Source organism: Paramisgurnus dabryanus, chromosome 3 (genome assembly GCF_030506205.2).
Source record: "Paramisgurnus dabryanus chromosome 3, PD_genome_1.1, whole genome shotgun sequence".
Taxonomy (NCBI): Eukaryota; Metazoa; Chordata; class Actinopteri; order Cypriniformes; family Cobitidae; genus Paramisgurnus; species Paramisgurnus dabryanus.
The window spans coordinates 38714203-38734436 of NC_133339.1; positions in this window are offsets into that span (position 1 = coordinate 38714203).

Consider the following 20234-nt stretch of genomic DNA (forward strand, 5'->3'; position numbering starts at 1 on the left):
GGTCTCTGATCATGGGCTTCGAAAGTGTGGAATATATTTTTGCCTGCGAGCGATTAGAATGTGCATTAATAAACAGAGACGCTCTCAACACAGACTCCTGAATCAAATTCAAGTGTGAATGCCTGTCCCACCCAGTGCATTACTTATGATTTATGAAAGAAATATAATGAAATATATCATTTTTGGACCTTGTAGACCTACTTGTTGATTTTTCATCTATGGTTGAAGGTCTGAAGGTCATAGGCCTTTATGAATTTAAAGTGCACCTATTTTATTGCTATAAAACAATATTATTTTGTGTATTTTGTATAATAGAGTGTGTTCGCGTTGTGTATGGATAAAAAACAGACATTTTTTTCACATACCGTACATTTTTGTAACTGCAGATATCCTGCCTTCCTCAAACGCTTTGATTTTATACAAAACTCATTTTTCTTAAAAGCACTGGGTCCTGGATTGGCCAGCTAATCTGTATGTTGTGATTGGCCTGAATACCTCTGACGTCAGCCGAAATGTGACACTCCTTACCATGTTTGAAATAAGTCACAATGCAATGCTGACAGGAGTTAGCTTACAGGCTGTGAGTCCGAAGCTGGATGAATTATGATAGTGTCGGTCTTGACTACATCACCAATCCAAGGAAGTAAACTGTTGCCTACAATCCGTGTGTTTGTTGTAGTCCAAGAAAAGAGATTTATGTTCGAAATGATAACTCGCGTCATCGTTTACCTGGGGTTTGTTACCTTTTGCATATCGTTTACATACACACTTACACACCAAAGGAAATGTAAAATCGTGAATCGGACCATGTTTGCTCTTTAAAACTATTATTTGTTCTTAGAGATTGGGTTGCAATGAAAGCAAGAATCTCTAAATTATGTTTAAGTCATCATTTTATAGACTACTGGGAGAAACAGTAATGTTGCTGTGGGTTTCTTGTTTTCAGTTGCCGATTTCATTGGTGCATATCATATAATACAAATGAATTCACTAAATCTATCTACATTCTTAAATATGCATGACAAAGCAGCTTAAGAGTTTATACACACACATACTGAGAGAAAGGGCAGAAAAGTTATCTCTCTCTTTCTCTCTTTCTCTCTCCACACTTGGTTGCACACTCTGAAGTGAACATGGAGCTGAAGTGCGTGTGTTTTCCCACTAAATCTATGTGTGTCTTCTTAAAGGCCAATAGTTTTTTATACTGTGAGTGTTTTAGGTCCCAATATGTAAAATTTACTGTGTGTAAAATTATTTGCATAAGTAGCCTATATATTATATGTATTCTTTTTCAAATAATGCAAATGCAGTGAAAAAGGTTTGTTGTTGGTAAATTGTTGTACCGGTTTCCTTTAGATAGTAATGTAGTGATTCGAAGGAGAAGCAGAACAGTGGAAACAGGAACAGATCAATGCCTGTTAACTTCCAAGACTGTGCATTGATTTTGTGGCCCATCCCTAGATGATAGAAGGGAAGCATGAGGGTCTCAAACATGTCTAGGCTGTTGTGTTCCCCTCATGCATACGTCCTGCCTGAGAGCAGCTTAAGTATGTTTCGGCACTATCAGCATTCTACAGATCACGTTCACTTTCCAGTCAAATGTCAGACACCATGAGTGAAGAGCAGCATTTCAGCATACAAAAGACATATCAAGTTTCCCTGAAGTGTTAGCAGAAAACCAGTCTGGATCCTTATGCACAAGCATGCATAAGACTTGCACATCCAAAGCCTTATTCTTAAAAATGAAGTTGCTTCACGATGCCATAACATTTAACATCTAAAGAACCTTTCTGTTTTACCAAGGGCTCTTTGTACTGTAGTAAAAAAAATCTTTAGTTTATAAAAAAACTATGACAGAAAATGTTCTTCTAAGAACCTTTGACTAAATGGTTATCTGAGGAATCAAAAATGGTTTTTCTATGGCAACCTTTTAAGCACCTTTATTTTTAAAAGTGCCGTTTGTAAACATTATATTTAAAGTGCAATAGCACTAGACCTGTCACAATAGGGTTATAGTCGATATTATTGACTCTTAAACAGTGGTGGCCGGTGACTTTTCTTACTAGGGGCCGAATTCAAAATATGTGTTCGTTGCATTATGTGAACCATGTGCATCATGCGTCATATCAAAATACGTGCCTGCTACACACGCTTCGAAAGGGATTATGATAAAAGAGACCTTCACAGAGTTTATTTCTTTAGATAAGTAATATTGTTTTTGTTATTTAAAGAGCACGTTAGTAATATGTGCCTATAAACCAGATGACTACGCGTGATTGCTTATCACACACATGAGTGCGCAGCACACAACTGTTTGTAAATATGAATAATTAAAGGATTAAAATGTAAAAGATTATTATTATTGAGTCTCTTGGACATAAATGAGGACCGATTATGAGATGATTAAAGACGGCATAAAGTGCTGCTTCACCTGTAGCCTGGTAAGTTATTAAATGTTTTGCTTTAAACAAATGGAAATCTTGTATCTAATTTGAAATGTTTTACGGATTTATTGTGTATGACGACTTTGTACCTGTGGATATGATGAGATAAGAACCTTTTTAAGTAAAGCTTTTCAAAACACTTACACTCTCCACACGTTTGTAAATCTTTATCTACTGTTTGTTACAAATAAAGTATTTTTAGAGTAAACCTTTTCTTGTATATTTGTAAATAATTTTTTGAGATTACACTGATCATTTGGGCTATCCATACATTTACAGCAATTAAAAGCCTGCTAATTTTACTTCCATGACTGAAAGAAAATGACTTTTAAAGAGAACGGTTTCAGGGCTCCAGACTAACTTTTTCGCTAGGAACACAGTGGCCCCCAACTGAAAATTTTAGGGGCGCAACCAGAAAATTTAGGGGCACACATCGTAAATAAACATGCTAACCAAATATTCACATTTCTACTAATTTCCACTGTATTAATAATAAATACTTTTAATGATAGATGCAGAAAGTACAATGTGCTGTTTCAAATTCATTGTCACATCACAGAAAAAGGTCAAATTTACTGGTCGCACATGTGCAACTGGATGTAAAATTTAGTGGCACTCTCTGAAATTTTGGTGGCAAAATGCCCCCATTTGGTGGCAGTCTGGAGCCCTGAGTTTTAATACCAAAAAATAATCATTTTAATAAACTTTTTTTTACATCAATCTTAAGCTGGGGATCTTCTTCCTCAACTTTGTTTTTTAGTTTACAAATTCCGCTATCTAAAAAGGGAATCGGCGCAAGCGCAACTGGATTTTAAAGGGGATGGGAGATAAGACTCTCATTGGTTTATTGCATGTTAGGTCCAAACTACACCCATTACTCATTAAGAGAATAGGAAAAAAAGCCTTTTAGACTGTGCACTAGGCACAAAAAACATTTTAAGTTGTTAAATTAGCAAAAGTGGATTCGGACACGCCCATTTAGACTGTGCGCTTTAGACCACGTGCGAATAACTTTAAAATAGGGCCCAAGATCTTATGGTTATGGTTGTTTGACGTTATATTTGTATAGCTCTTTTCATTGCCTCTGTTTTTGATGAGAGTATACATGATGGCTTGTTTATGTAATTTCCTCAAGTAGCAAGTAATGCATTCTCCTCGCCTATCACTGTTTGCTCTTTATGTGTGTGTGTGTGTGTGTGTGTGTGTGTGTGTGTGTGTGTGTGTGTGTGTGTGTGTGTGTGTGTGTGTGTGTGTGTGTGTGTGTGTGTGTGTGTGTGTGTGTGTGTGTGTGTGTGTGTGTGTGTGTGTGTGTGGACCCTGAGCTGCACATGCCACTCTTTCGAGACAGACAGTAGAAAGAAATGACAGAGGCAACCAAAACTACCGAGGTCATGTTTACTTATGGTGCGATAAGCTGATAAAGCAGTGTTTCTCAAACTTTTGCAGCATGTGGCCCCCTTGTGTACAGTGCATTCCTTCGCGCCCCCCCAAAGAAAATTTATGACAAAAAACAGTTCTCAAAGTTAACATTTTAATTAAACAAAACATTAAATTATACAAAGTAGTGTTGTTGCTTAGTAGCCTTATTTTTTAGGCTAAATTTCACAAAATTCATGATAAATTAATGTATTTTATAAAATGTCATAAAACTGGGGCCCCCCTGGCACCATCTCGGGGGCCCCAGTTTGAGAACCACTGTGATAAAGTATTTATTCCGACAGGGCTAAATAACACAGACTTCCGGCTTGGAAAGTTTGATATACTGTACATTTTTAAGCCCAACATATCGAGAGCACAGAGATGCAGGTGCGTGACATGAACATGGTGTAACAAGTTTTACATTACATAAATAATACCTGAACAATAGTTTATCTGCAAAAAATGTTATAATTGAAGTTGAATTTCTTTATACATTGATAATATAATGTTAAAAAGTCACAGGCCAGAGAAATGAAGTACTGTAGTAACATCCAACATCTGACTTTGAATAGAACACAGTATCAGTCCAACACAATTATTTCCATCTCATCATCACTTTCATGCTGATATTGAGGAGATTGGTCGAGATAGGGAACTGGCTGATTGAAATACATGGGCTCTGGTCACATTATTCGGCCACTGCCCTCCAGTGGGGCAAGGGGTAAGGAGTGGTTTGTTGCCATAGCAATGTCCATTACTTTCCCAGTCGGAGAAGGTGTGAGAGGCAGATTGCTCGTTGGCCAGCGGCAGACAGAATCAAACATTTTACACTCTCCCTTGGGCAGTTGCACATTTAGTACCTGCCCGTAACCAAGGCAACCGGAGCAAGGGCGAAGTAAGTTCATCGAGAAGTGTTTTGATGCAGTGCACCCACAGATGCGTTGTTTGTATACGTCCACGAGTTAAGAGTGGCAAACAACGCATGTCTTCACGTAGATAAGGCTTGTTGTGTGTTCGGCTTCCTGTGAATCACTGCTGCTCGCTGAATGATTGTCTGAGAAAAGTCATTCATAAAGTGGCCTCCGCAAACTTTCTTAATCACATCCATCAGGAAAATCACAGCACTTCAATCTAAAACATAGACATACGATTTCCAAAGACCATGAGCACACACTCATTCAGAGCATAGATGAAAAATTTGTTGGGTTCTGCTCGATAGCCCGTATTTGTGTTTAATTGGAAACAGAAAGAAGCATAATGGGATACAAGAAAACGCATAACTTCGCCATGCGAAACCCGCAGTTATTTGCTGCCGACAATTCTCTCTCTCTTGTTTGTTTCTGCTCCACTGAAACAGAAGACATCTCATGTTTTTCCATAAATTTAGCGTTTTCAACAACCCGGAGACTCGCGTCCCAATAGAAGTTGATGACAAAATCAGGCTGAATCAGTCTTTTAACAGTCGGCCCGCAATCTAAACGCGATGTCACCTTTAGACTGCCGAAGTTCTGATAGCTTTCTCACGGTGACCGACTTCTCATTTATCAAATGTGGTGTAACATTGCTAGCCATTTGAAGGTGTGCTCGTAAAGGGCGTTGTGCTGTGAAATTACATGCTTTTCTTTCTTTTTTTATTTGAGGTAGAAAATTGTTCATGCAAATATTACAATTGATTCTGTAAAGGGCTATTAGGGTTGGTATGGCAACATCATTTGTAAACCAAGGGCCGTGGAGCCACCACACACTACAGATTCATCACCCATTCACTTTTTAATAAAAAGCGCTTAAACGATTGTTCGTAGCGATGCCATAGAAGAAACATTTTTGGTTTCTTGAATAACCATTAATTATTTCTTCCTTTTTATAATCTGAAGAACTATTTGTTTCCGTACAAAGGACCTTTTTAGAAACAGAAAGTTTCTTTGAATTCAGTCAAAAATGGTTCTTAAATGGCACTGTGAAGCCCCTTAATTTTTGAGCAGGCGCAGCTTGTCTGTATGGGCAAATTCACCAAAATATGAATCCACTTGAAAATAGAATTCTATAGAAACTTAATCAAATCTAAACTGCTAAATGTGTCTAATATTTTTTTACAAGTATATTCAGAGATTCTAGACTATTTTAAAGGAGTTTCAAAGGACTATAAACAATCCCAAACGAGGCATAAGGGTCTTATCTAGCAAAACGATTGTCATTTTTTGACAATAAAAATAACAAATATACACTTTTATTCCACAACTTCTCGTCATGTAGATCCGGTCGTGATTCGCCAGCTGACCCCATGCAATACGTCATGACGTCAAAAGGTCACAGAGGACGAACGCGAAACTCCGCCCCAGTGTTTACAAGCGTCTTGAAAGAGGACCGTTCCTATGTTGTTGTATGTCAACTGATACTAATTAATGTCTTTGTGTCAGTTTATTGTTTAAAATGGTCCGCAAATGTGCGTTTTATATATGTAACACTTGACCTCCCTACGTCACTACGCATTTACGTTAGGTCACAATCCACCGTGACATTCGCCGTTAAAACTCTATAGGTCAAACAAGAAGCCATATCTAAACATGATACCGAAGCGCAGGCGTTTTCTCTGGGCCAAGGCTCATTTAAAATGGACTTTGGCAAAGTGGATAACTGTTCAGTGGTCAGACAAATCAAAATTTGAAGGTCTTTTTGGAAAACTGGGACGCCATTTCATCCAGACTAAAGAGGACAATGACAACACAAGTTGTTATAAGCTCTCATTTCAGAAACCTGCATCTCTGATGGTTTGGGGTGGCATGAGTGCGTGTGGCATGAGCAGCTTACACATCTGGAAAGGCACCATCAATGCTGAAAGGTTTATCCAAGTTTTAGAGCAACATATGCCCTCATTCAGACGTCGTCTCTTTCAGGGAAGACCTTGCATTTTCCAACATGAGAATGCCAGACCACATACTGCATCAATTACAAAGTCAAGACTGCGTAGAAGAAGGATCTGAGTACTGAAATGGCCAGCCTGCAGTCCAGATCTGTCACCCACAGAAAACCTTCGGTGCATCATAAAGAGGAAGATGCGTCATAGAAGACCTAAGACAGTTGAGCAACTAGAAGCCTGTTTTAGACAAGAATAGGACAACATTCCTATTCCTAAACATGGGTCCTCCTCCAGCTGGTCCTTATATGTACATTTAAATTTTCTGGCCTCTTATTGCTACCTGTCCCAACTTTTTTTGTAATGTGTAGCTCTCATGAAATCCAAAATGAGGCAATATTTGGCATGACATTTCAAAATATCTTACTTTCTACATTTGATATGTTATCTATATTCTATTGTGAATAAAATATAAATTTATGAGATTTGTAAATTATTCCATTCCTTTTTTACTCACAATTTCTACAGTGTCCCAACTTTTTCTGATTTGGGGTTGTAAGTACGGCTGTGAGTGATACAAATCAACCCAATGGTAATAGCGTAGCGTTTTTATTACATAATTAATTTAAAAGATTGTAAGTATTTTATACCTTATTTGCTTTGACAAGCCAGATATAAAAATTGTGCAACAGCTAAACGACAATATTAAGTCATTCAATAGGGCATTTAAAGGGTCGTGGGATGACATAAAGCTTTGGCTGTCTTGTTGTACTAAACAAAATAAAGTGTTTTATTTTCCATGTTGCTTTTTCATTTTTCAAGCACTTATCTAAAAGGCTAAAACCAAATTCAGTATGAGAGTGCCCCTGTCAGACTGAATTATGGATGGACAATAGACCTCTGCTTAGTGTTCTGCATGCGTTTAGTCATTTAAATGTGTCATTTAGTCATTTAAGCTGGTGTGTGGTGGGCGTACTGGCGCAATATGGCTACCGTTGCATCATCCAGGTGGTGGTTGAGGAGAATCCCCCTTTCATATATAAAGCGCTTTGAGTGCTGCAGAAAAGCGTTATATATATATATGTAACTAATTATTTATTAATTAAAACATATACCACTACCAGTTAATCATAGGTTAGTCACTTAGCCTAATACGACCCAGAATCCGCTCCACCTAAAAGTGATTTCTGACATCACAAAAATGTTTTCAGGCAGAATCTTCAGTGAATTGGTGTCCTTAGATGATACTCAGACAGTGTGCGTTTTCTGTTTCCACTACATCTGTGTATGTGCGTATGAGGATACACAGAGAAAAAAGGAGCTGGAGGTTATAAAAGAATGGTTTTACATAATTAGGCCGATAGTAGCGATTACAGGAGCTTAGCCGCAGAGCACTGAACTCCGCACACATTTTGGCTCATTATGAAGTTAAATACACCGAACTGTCACTGATGGTTTAATTACAGTTCTCCTGACGAACAATCGCTTTAAACCCGACTGCACTGTCCGCAAACCTGCCCCTGAATGCACAGATTCAACCCGAAACCAAGCCACATTTCCCTCTTTTCCTGCGTCTCTCTCTCTCACCACAGAGATAAAGGGGGAGTAATTAAACAGTCATTATAATGCACTTCCCCTTCTGGCAGACTACACGGCACTTCAGTCTGACAGAGGATTTCCTCTACAGTCACTTTCAGCTGTTCAGATCGTATTCACTCACTCCTCTTGAGCACATTCAGTGTCAATTAATGCAGTGTTAGTAATCAGATTTCAGCTGTTCGACTGTACACTTTCAAAAGAAAGGGTCAAAACTTGTTCCTATGTCTGTCAATGGGGTACTGCCCCAGTGACAGACATAGGAACCATTTTTTGACCCGTTTTGGCAAGTCCTAATATGCACCATTTAGATATGTCTACATTTGGCACCACTATGTACTACTGGGGTACTAATATGGACTTTTTAGGTGCAATGGTGCACTTTTTAGGGATCTTTTTTTATTCTGACAGTATGCATGCATTTACATATAACTTGATATAAAGCAGATCTGTTCCCATGCTATATGCAAATAAATTTCCTAAACCCAGTGCAAGTTTCAGAGCATTGTGTGGCCTAAACAACCAAACGCATTCCCTCTTGGCTCAGTCACGTCTTGTATCCGTCTCAATCCATCACCTGCGGTGGTTTGCGTGATCAGATTGCCGTTTGTCTCAGATGTGTCTTGAAAGTCATTTACACTTGGTCTTTTCATGATTAGATGGAGTAGTTGTCTGATCAGTAAGAAACACACAACGTGACCAAGTGTTTTCCTTTCTTTCGTCTGACATTCACTTTCTCCTACTGTCATTCTCAATTTAGTTTTTCTATCAATCAGTCTTCACTGTATTAGCGCATAAACGCTGTCACCTGACAGTCACCTAAGGCCAAGAAGACACAGTGGGCTGATAGAAGTCTTGGCTTTGGCTTCAGCTCTCTCACTTTCTCTTTATCTCGCCCGTCCTTTCTTTCTCTCAGCACCCCTGCATGTATCAGTGTGTGGAATGAGGCATCAGCATTTCTTACGGCTTGCTTTCCGAGGGCAACTGCTGTCTTTTATTCCCTTCTGGCATTATTGAACCGATGTTTTCCTCCACCTGCAGATGGACACAGCCCAGGCCATATGGAAATTGGAGAAATCTGCTTATTACAATACAATGTTGTGCTCTCTCTCTCTCTCTCTCTCTCTCTCTCTCTCTCTCTCTCTCTCTCTCTCTCTCTCTCTCTCAAACACAAACTCCTACAGTACATCTAAAAGTAAAAATACAAAGTCCATGGCATTTAATCATGGATTTAGTCAATGAAGTTAAATAAAAAAATGTAATTTTAACTTTAAGTATTTTTACATTTTTACTTCACTTTAAAGCAACACCAAAGAGTTTTTTTACCTTAAAATAACGTTTCCAAAAAAGTTTCAGTCGTTCATCCACTCGAAACAGGGTGAATGGCACTTTCACATTCGCTTTGCAGCCCTCTATCGGCCAAAACCACACTAAAGAAGTTTCCAACCGTCGGGTAGTGGTCCTGTAGTTCAAGTTAAAACTACAAAAAATTGCTTTACGGCAGACCTACAATCCAATCAGAGCCAGCTATGCTGCAGTATTTACGACAGTGGTAATGAACAATTACGCTTCTAACCTGTAGGGTGAGCAAAGAGCAATAAGTCTTTAGTGTTGCTTTTACTTTAGCCTGGCTAACACCAGAACAGTCTCATAGAAGACGAGACGTGGTCTGGGAACCAAATGCTCACTTTCTCATATTTGAGGCATGGTTTACGAATTCCCAAAGCCGTTTATTGGGCGCTACGAATGTCTATTAAATGCATCTGTACGTAGCTCATAGCCAATCGTTTCAATTATACCAGATGACGTATGTAGAACGATATCAATTCAAACTTAAAGAACTATTATCGGTATGTGTGCACACAGCTGAAAGCTATCCAACTAAACCGGTAGCTGTATATTCATATGGAAAAGCAACACAACTTGTGTGACAACCACAGTACAGGCATAATTACAATATGATAATACCACTTACCATTTATAAGTTAAATGGACTTTGTCGACAAGGATACCTAGAAGGTTGGTCCTATAAAACTGAGTGGCTATCATGGCTTGCCATATCCAAACATCCTTCTTGGATATGAAATTGTTTAACGCCAAAAGTTGCTCTAATTTTAAAGGTGCCATTTGTCATAATTGAGGTAAAAGATTTAAAAAAATTAGCTACACGCATCAAAAGAATGAGAAGAAATAAGGGCAAAGATGTCATTAAAAAAATGACAACGTATAGTGCTGCAGAAATATCAATCTGAATTAGCATGCTAAATTACTAGCTACAGCCCGACTGGTGTTGTAATACCAGTTTCGACCATGGGAGGCGGTATGCGGGCCACGCACATAACCGCCAGCCAAACTACAATACACGAATAAGTCCGCATGTGTGGGAGTACAGCCCTCTACTACTACCGCTGTATTCGAAAACTAAGGCAGCTGACTTGTTCGCTTAAGATTCATGAAGGCAGCTCAGAGAAATGCAATTCGGACATGCCTTGATGCCTTCCTGCCTTGCAATAGGGGTTTCGGACGTATTTCAGTTCAGGGAAGAGAGCGGAAGAATGGCTAAAGCAAGAGACATTTACCACTACCACAAACATTTGCTGCAGGGAACAACGCGCTCGGAATCACAAATAAAATATGATAAATAAAGTAACCGAACCAGAGAAAATACTGGCACTGCTTTTCATCGCTGGAGACAACTAATGGACATGAAAGAAATGAGGTTCGACTCCGAAATGACAACTTTTGTTTTCGATTGGTAAGTAAGATGCTGTTAGTATTTGCTAGAAGTTCATTTATAATAGGCATTGCGATTGCTTGTACATGAACTACGGCTTCGTGCAGTAAATGTGGCTCCATCTGAAAGCAGCTGATGGCGAATCAATAAACCGGCTTCACTGACGAGAAGCGCAAGACTATCGCATGCAAATTATTGCGCATCCTTAGCTGTTAGCGTTTAATAGTTAGCTCTACCCACGGATCCGATCCGGTTTTCACCCGTTATCTACCAAGCTGATGCTAAAATGTAACATTAGCTAAGAAGCTTGAAATGTCTTCGATTATAATGAACACCAAGTGGACGCACGAAACGTAGCGGAAAACATTGCAATTTTAATGAGACCGAATGTTTTTTTTTTTTGTGACTAATGATAACTTAGTTGCTAATGTAAATCAAACTTGATATATGCTGCTAAATTTGCAGCTGCTAAATTAAAATAGACCAACTCACTTTTCTGGAGGTATACTGCCCCCGTCTGTTTGGCGTGTGGAGTATGAATTGATTTTTTTTGGGGCGGACATGTTAAATGGTCCCTTTAAATAAACTTGCATTCAAAATTACTTAGAACACTATCTTAGGCTACATTGAAAAGTAATTCTGCTGCCATGTTGGATAAACAAAACTGCATCAATGTGTCGCATAGACGTCATCATTGTCTTGCTGCCCCCTCCCCGTTCTGTGATTGGTTCCCTATTTCAGGGGAAAAATAGGTCCATGGTTTCCATGCTAGACTTGCAGCATGAATAAATTTGCGCGCAAGGCAGCATGGGGAAACCCAGGTTACTTTAACTTATAATTTAAATCAAAGTCCCTTTACATCCCTTAAGGTCCACGTTTGCAAAACCTCCAGGTAGTTATTTTACTTTTGCAAGACTTATCTATTTTAATGGAGAAAGACAGAAATCCCTAAAATCGCATGCTAAAATAACAATGAAACAACATATTTCAGGCCATCATTTAAAAGGCGGGTCATGAAACCCTGCTGTTTCAACTCAAGCCTATGTGACTATCGTTTTGAAAAATGCAACTTAAAGGCTGTGTGAGAAGAACGAAGAGGAGTGTGCGGGCACATGATATAAAAGGCTTTTTATTGTAACAAATATTAAGATTTACTAAGAATAGCAGTATTACAGAAATAATTACACTGAATATAATATTTAATTAAAACAAAGGTCAAGTAAAATTAATAAAGTGTAGTTGAAATAATACCGTGTTTCAAGATAAGGAAAAGTCCTCAAGACATGGTACTGCGTGTTTGCCTAGCTGCAACTGCCTTCATGAGCAAAGTCAAAGTCCACCTGCCGCTTGTAGTTTTCCCTACACACGCACATGCACAAGCGAAAAGTCTATTATTGAATAAGAAAACAAAATAAATAATAATAAGACGCCGACGCAAGACACAACCAAAAATATCACAAAAAAGCTACAAATTAACTAGTTCCTACTGTTAAAACTAAAAGATGCTAACATTGTCTTCTATGATGTGCAACACAACTCTGGAAACATCTAAAGAAATGTTGTTTAGTTTTTCATGAAACTTTAAACCTGACATCAACTGTACCATAACGTTTGTTTCTCAAGCTCAGATTGCACTAAAAACATATTTTTCATGGTCATTTCAGCTACTGCACATGTGCACAGGTTGGCAAGTGTCTTTCATAACTGTATAGACCCCCCCCCCCCCCCAGAGAATCTTATCTTTTATCTATTTATGATTAGTTCTTTTTACTGAAAGGCACGTCTTCCATTGCCAGAGCAGCCATAATGAGCATTGCATTATCCCCCATTTATAATAATAGCAGTGCCTAATCTTGTATTTCCAGGATCTTTGATAATATTTAATTCAGCGCATTTTACGTATTCATATGCAATAAAAATATATTTCAAAAATTTTACTTCATATAAACAGTACAAGCAAGTTCTGTCATGATTTACTTACAGATTTTTAATTTTTGTGTGAATGTTTTCTTAAAAGGCACAATATATAGGATTTGACCACTAGGGGTCGCATTTTCAAAACAAAAACAAATGCGAAACTTAAGGGGGTAGTTGACCCATTAAGGAAAATGACCACATGATTTACTCACCCTCAAGCAATCCTTGATGTATATAATAATAGCTTCCAGTAACAACAGGCGTCTCGTGCATTACGTCCTAGAGGTCTTTTCGGGTCCAAAAAATTTACCCGACCCGATATGACCCTATTCACTTTATACCCGAACCAGACATGCATAAATATAATTTTTTTTTAAAAGACCTGACCCCAGACAAATCCGAGAAAATTAGATATAAGATATAAGAGTCCGACCTGAACCAATGGCAATTTTTTTTTTTACCCGACGGACCCGAATGTAAACGGCACTGAAAGTGTGCATTCTGCAGACCCACACGGTGCAGAAAGAAAGTCCGGTGGCCTCGCAACCAATTTGGCAAGCTCCATTTGTATTACTTTGTTATCTGATAACGACACCAAGGTAACCACTAAAATGTACATTTAAAATTGACTGACATGTGTCTCAACGAAAATTAACCTACCACCAGCTACACATTGTCGCAAGCGCTCTTGGCAAACAAAGGAGAGGTTTGAAAAGGACACATACATACACGCGAGATAGTTTGGGTCTTCTCGGGTCTGTTTGGCAAGAACACATTCATTTTAAATTACCCAAGACCCGATGCTGCTATTATTGTACCCGATCCGTGCCCGAGGCCCACATGAAAGTTTTAGACCCGAACTCAATCGGGTCTCGAGTTGGACCTCTGGTTTTCCGTGTGGATTACTTTTGTGAAGGATTGACTTTTTGGGCTTCAAATCAGAACCACCATTTATTAAGCTTGAAACAGCCAGGACATTTTCTAATATAAACCTGACTGTGTTTGTCTGAAAAAAAGATAATCATATACATTGAGGATGGCTTGAGTGTGAGAAAATCATGGGGTAAATTTTCATTTTTGGGTGAACTATCCATTTAATGATGTTTCAAAGGAGAGTGGAATAATGGGCGACAATGACAAGGGATGAGTCATTATTTGAATATGAATTTCTCTGGATTTGAAAATCCTTGGGAACTACTGGGATAATGTAAGTACACAACTGCATGAAATATATCACACTGTGCAAGTGCCTTTGGATATTTTATTAGAAAAATCTTACATATTGTGGCTTTAAAAGATATCATATAGGTGAAGGACAGACAGCTGTGTTAAGCTTGATTTCTTTATAAGTTGTATTAGAAAAAAAAGTACAACAAAATTTGTATCTCACTGGATGAAAGCATCTGCTTAATGAATAAACGTAAATGGCACAACTGACCTAAACATAAGGTTGCCCACACACACCAATAAATTCAACACATCTGTGCACGTACACTTTCCAATATGTTACATCCCAGCCTTACATGTAGGCTTAGTGCAGTACACATCTAGGACAACCAGAAATCTTAACCATGGACCTGGACACCAATGCTGTGTTTTTTGTACACAAACTCCCCCTCCCTTCCTTAAGGGCTTCATTAGATAAAAGGAAAACAGCTCTTTCCAGAACTGCAGTGCAATTATTCAGTGTTCTCAAGCATGTCCTGGTGTGACAAAGCAATTTTCCTTTTCAGTTTGCTGTTTCAGATACAGATGGTTTGAAAAATCAGCCAGAGAAAGATGGAAAGAGCGAGCGCGCCGGTTGACTGCCCGCAGCGCCGTGAGCTATCAGACGTTATTTACCTTGTGTCTGGTGTGGCGTGTGGTCCTGTGACTGCTGATCAACCCTGTGCTCGAGGTCTTCGACTGTTGAACACCGTGGGGTTGAAGGAATGTCTTATCCAGCCGAGATCTTGCTGGGGAACATCTGTCTTTGGTGATGAGAGCTTCTTCAAGGTCAAGTTCTGGAGTGTTAAAGCTCAGAGCAGCATGAGGCTGTTGGAGCAAGAAAAATGTTCTTTCTCTGCAGTTGTGATTATGAGTGAGAGGAACGTTCATGCCCACTGACTTCTTATTTCTTTTCTCCTATACCTCAAGTCTCCCGCATAATCGATACAGATGGATTTAGGCCAAGGGAGTTGGAGGGGTAATGATGGAGGACCACAGGACTCCATTTCCACCCTCACTGTCTCTCTGTTCAGTGAAAGGTCAACACGGTTTCAAACTGGTTTCATGCACTCTTACAAGTAAATGTGCTATAAGTTCCTCACAGCCGTGCTATAGATAAACCATTTTCTTGATTCCAAGAATTAGGGTTTGATTACAAGAGCAATTTCTTTCTAAGCTCTTAAAAATAAAAGTGCTCTATTATTATTATTCTAATTTAGTCATTGGTGTTACATTGTGTCATTGGTGTTAAACCAAGTTTTGGTGTTGTGAATGTATTTTCTTGTACCTTCTAGTAATATTTTGTTGTTGATATGGGATGCAAGACATTGTTGCTATTTCAGTCTTTGCATCAAAGCCTTTTTGGTTGAATATTTTTGTTTTTGTTGGTTTTAAAGAAAAAGTCAAACTGAGAATCAAAGAATGTCATACAATGCTGGGTAAAGATGAAGAATTTAATTAAACAAATATTAAATAAACAATTATTTTTCTGGTTGTTATCATTCCTCTACTCAACCTTTAACTAAACACACAAGCTGTTATGAGAAAAAATATTTAGTATCAACATTAATGTTGTTTAAATCACAGGTAACACCAATGACAAGTAAATGACCCATGGATTTTTATTAAAATGTATTAAAAAGTTAAAAAACAATTTAGCTCCCCATTTTGCGGATTTATAGATTTGACAAGTTAATTAATGCTATTAAAGAAGTTTTGGGTCTGTTGAAGAAGTTCATTTAAGCAGATTTCCATCACCGGAATTCCACCTTTTCTGTAGAATGACCCTAGTACCACCTCGGTTGGTGTTCCAATCGAGCTGGGGTGCGTTTCCCAAAAGCATTGTTAGCCAACGAACATTGTAAGTTCCATCGTTACTAACATCGTTTAACGATTTGGTGTTTCCCGAAACCATCGTTCAAACGAACATTCGCAAACTGCATGGCTAACTTGTTTGGAACAACAGCTCTTGACCTGTCGTTAGAAGCATCGTTCCTTGTTATTATCATATGTAGACTTACGTTGATCATGCTTTTGAACAAAATAAGCAAAAAACATGTAGTACAGTCTATATCCATCATTCGAAATATATTACAATTTTATTTTACGTCTTTAAATTTGTAAACAGAATGAAAGCGCTGCATTATTTAAAAACTGTGCATGCGCGCAGACCTACAAGCTTTAAGACCCTGAAGAATCCCTGGGAGGAGTGACCTAAGAGGGAACTTGCGCGTGAATTAAATATCTTGAAAATAAACGATAGATAACTAAATCACGATAACAAAATCAGTCTATCGATGCAATATATGTTATTTACAGCAATAATCTGACATTAAATTGATTTGCACAGATTAATTAGTACTTCACCTCCCACGTAACATCATCAACTATGTTGTTAAACCAACATCGTTCAAATGACAAATGTGCGTCAAAGTTACTTTGCTTTCGGGAAACAGTCGTGACAAGGTTGTTTGTTTCTCCAACGATGCACCGTACAGTACTATGGTCATTCGGCAACGAGGTACGTCTTTGTTTTCGAAATGAACTGAGTAGATACTTAAACGTGACATAAAAACATTGATTGGTCTGAGAGAATCGTCACTACCAGTGTCATGCTAAACGCAAGATTATCTTACCCTCGTGCTTGCACTGTCTCGAGCAAACCTGTTGTCATCTTTGTTTTATTGTATCCAAACTCTCTTTTAGCAGTGAAAACATCCACAGGCTGAGAATCAGGAACAAAATTCCTTGCAGTTGTGGTGGCACGTCCACATGTATGCCGGGCAACTTACGCCACGAGTGTTTGTACAAAATTGTCATGTGATACAGAGATATAGTGATATACACAATGTGCAAAAATCTATTTGTCCTGGTCAATTTTGATTTTGTGTCGGACTGACAAATAAATGGATGTATGGGAAACACTGCATTCCAACGATGCTCGCACCCACTTTTTGTATGATGTCACATCAGTAGGCAGCCCAAATTAAACGTGACACCTATAATCCCTCCCACTTTGAAGTGGTACTAACATAGATATGTATAAAGGCTAGATGGCTTACCGCTGAGTCCCTAATGGCATCACCTGGCGGCCATCTTAGGACAGGACGCTCGCTCACTCGTAGCATTGAGTTTAATGGTGAAGGTACTTTTAAATGACCATAACTTGCTCAATTTTCTACCGATTTTCAAACGGTTTGGTTTTTTACAAACGTTATTAACGTGGCTATAATACTGGATGCTTTGACATGTTTCATGATTTTTTTATATATTTTTAGTATAGGTATGCAGTGTCATAGTTACATCTTTGACGTTTATAATAAACCAAACCGTTTGAAAATCGGTAAAAAATTAAGCAAGTTATGGTCATTTAAAAGTACCTGCATCATTAAAACTCAATGCTAGGAGTGAGCGAGCGCCCTGTCCTAAGATGGCCGCCAAAATGCAGACGTTCCACTCAATTGGCCAGCAGGGCGGGCGAGCCATCTAGCCTTTATACATATCTATGGGTACTAAGCTCAATGGAAAAGCTAACCAAGCCAAAAAGGTGAGCTGACAGGACCTGACCTGTGGGGTACTATGTAATGGAAAAGCGCCATAACAGAGAACCTTTTAGGAACCTCTATTTTCTAAAAGTGTAGTTTGATGGTGTGGAAGAAGTTACCAAGAAGAACCCAGGTGTGCCTCATAAGTCTTGAAAAGTGAAGCCTCTGGCTCTTTGATCGCCCCCTGGTGGCTGGCTGCAGTACAAGTCATAACCCCGCCCTCTCCATTCAAACAAATAGGACTCTGCTCTAAATAAAAAAATTATTTACACTTCCAATAAAAGTTTCCGAAAGATAGTTTTAGTCCTTTTAAGTAGTTGTTATCACATTGATATATGTTCAAGTGTTCATTTTTGTGATAACTTTCATTTTAGCTAGTTATTTGATGCTATAGAAACAGGGCGTGTCGTTAAGATTGGCGTGGTTTAATTGGTCGCGCGAGCGTTTGGGCGGACATTTTTGGAAGTTACGTAACATGGCGGCGACCGTGGACGGACATTTTTTGCTTCAATTCATTACAATGGAGGGAGGCGACATCACGTCGTCCATCTTTTTTTACAGTCTATGGAAGAACCATTTTAACGTCTTTATGTGGAAAATAATCTATGGTGCTGTTGCTTCAAACAATTCATGAGGTTGTAGGAGACCATCACAAACCCTTCAAAAATCTATGATCTCACATTTACTGAAAAAAAAAACATGGAAGCTGATCAGACTCCAAATAACTTTAAATAACAACCCTATATATATCAAGAAATGGTTTAAGTTGTGCAAGGAACCATTTAGGAACCTTTCTCTTTTTTTAAGTGAACGGTACAGTTTTACATATGACTGTTCAGAGGCTCTGAAATACGAATAATAATTAAAAACAGGCCCATAAATTTCCATAAATCTTAGGTTATTTGTGCTAGACACTGTAATCCCCTCGAGTGGGGATATGCTAAAAAGGTGGGGTATTATCCTCGCAGGTGAAAACCCACCAGAATATGCATCTGAAATGCTGTTGTCATGGAGACCAGCTGCTGTCATGTGGACAGGCCGGTGGGGACCGGTGTTAGGATCAATAGGCGATCTGAAGAGAGAGCGTTTTCGCTCGTTTCGGAGCGAGTGCAGGTGCAGCTCTCTCTCTTTCCTCTCAACACTATCCTCCAATTTTGACGAAAGAACTACTAGAGACTATTTTAGTTCCCACACAGCTGAACTGGGGGGGGGGGACGTGTGCGTAAGCTCTCCTGTTTTAGCAAAATTGGCTAAAATTGGCCCTCTTGAAGGGAAAGTAAAAAACAGAAGTGAAGGCCTTAAGTGATTTCTTTTTTTGGAACAGGACCTTCTGGCTGCTTCTCAAAGTAATATGTATTCATAAAGCGCTCGTGGGAGCTTCAAAAGCTGTCTGATTTATACCTGTCAGTGTGTGTGTGCGTGCAGAATGTGTTATGTACTGTTGTGTAATTGCATGTGTGTGAGTGTTTGAGTCTGAGGAAGGTACTGACCACTCTAATTATCCTCTATTTTCTTCAAACATGGCAGAGCCTTTGTGTGTTTGTCTCCTGAGATTCGCTCCCCTTCTCATTTTCTCCAAGATTCAATTCCACTTCATTCCTCTCTGTCTTCTACATATAAAACACCTTCTTCAATTATTCTGCTGACATTCATATCTTATACGCCGGCCAGGTCCGGTCAAAGGGACTGTTTCCCTCGCCTTTCTATCTGTGACTGCAGTCAGTCTGAGAAACATCTGCGTACAAGTACACAAATGGATACTAAGACAGGGTGAAGAAAAAGAGAGCCTTTATAAAGTTTTAGTAGTGTTAAGTGGTATAAAATTGTTAGATTTTACATATATATTCATTTTTTATCATTTTTTATGTGGAATTGTACACAATGGGGAATTCACTAAGAATGAAATGCACCGGGCTGTCTGCGTTTAGTGTCTGATTCACGAATGCAAATCAGGTGACACGCAAACACGCTCACAAAATTATAGCTGTGTGCCGTTTGCACAGCACATTTTCCCTGTCTTGCAAGAGAGTCGTGAATGCTGTACAGCACGCACCGCTCCATTAGGATCCAGGTAAAAGTGCTCTTGACTATATTGTGAGTCTGAATACTGCATATAACCAGTAATGGTGCTCTTTTTCACCATTTGATGAATTACAGTCATGATCCGTAGAAAATGAAAACAAATAAAACACAGTTCATCTACCTTCCACATGTTGTAAAAGTGCAACATATATATTGTACCAGAGAGACTGCGCTAGGCTATTAATGCTATGTGTACATTAGTCGGTTTTCATTTTAAAACACATTACTTTTGCTACGGTTCCGCCTGGCTTTCACAGTACTCCGGCGTTTTGGAGAAAAGGCACCATGTACTACCATTAAAAGCTTGGAATAGCAAAAAAAATTCTAATAAAACTCCAAGTTTGTTCGTCTTAAAAAGATAATCATATACATCGTGGATGGCTTTAGGGTGAGTAAATCATGGGGTAATTTTTATTTTGGGGTGAACTATCCCTTTC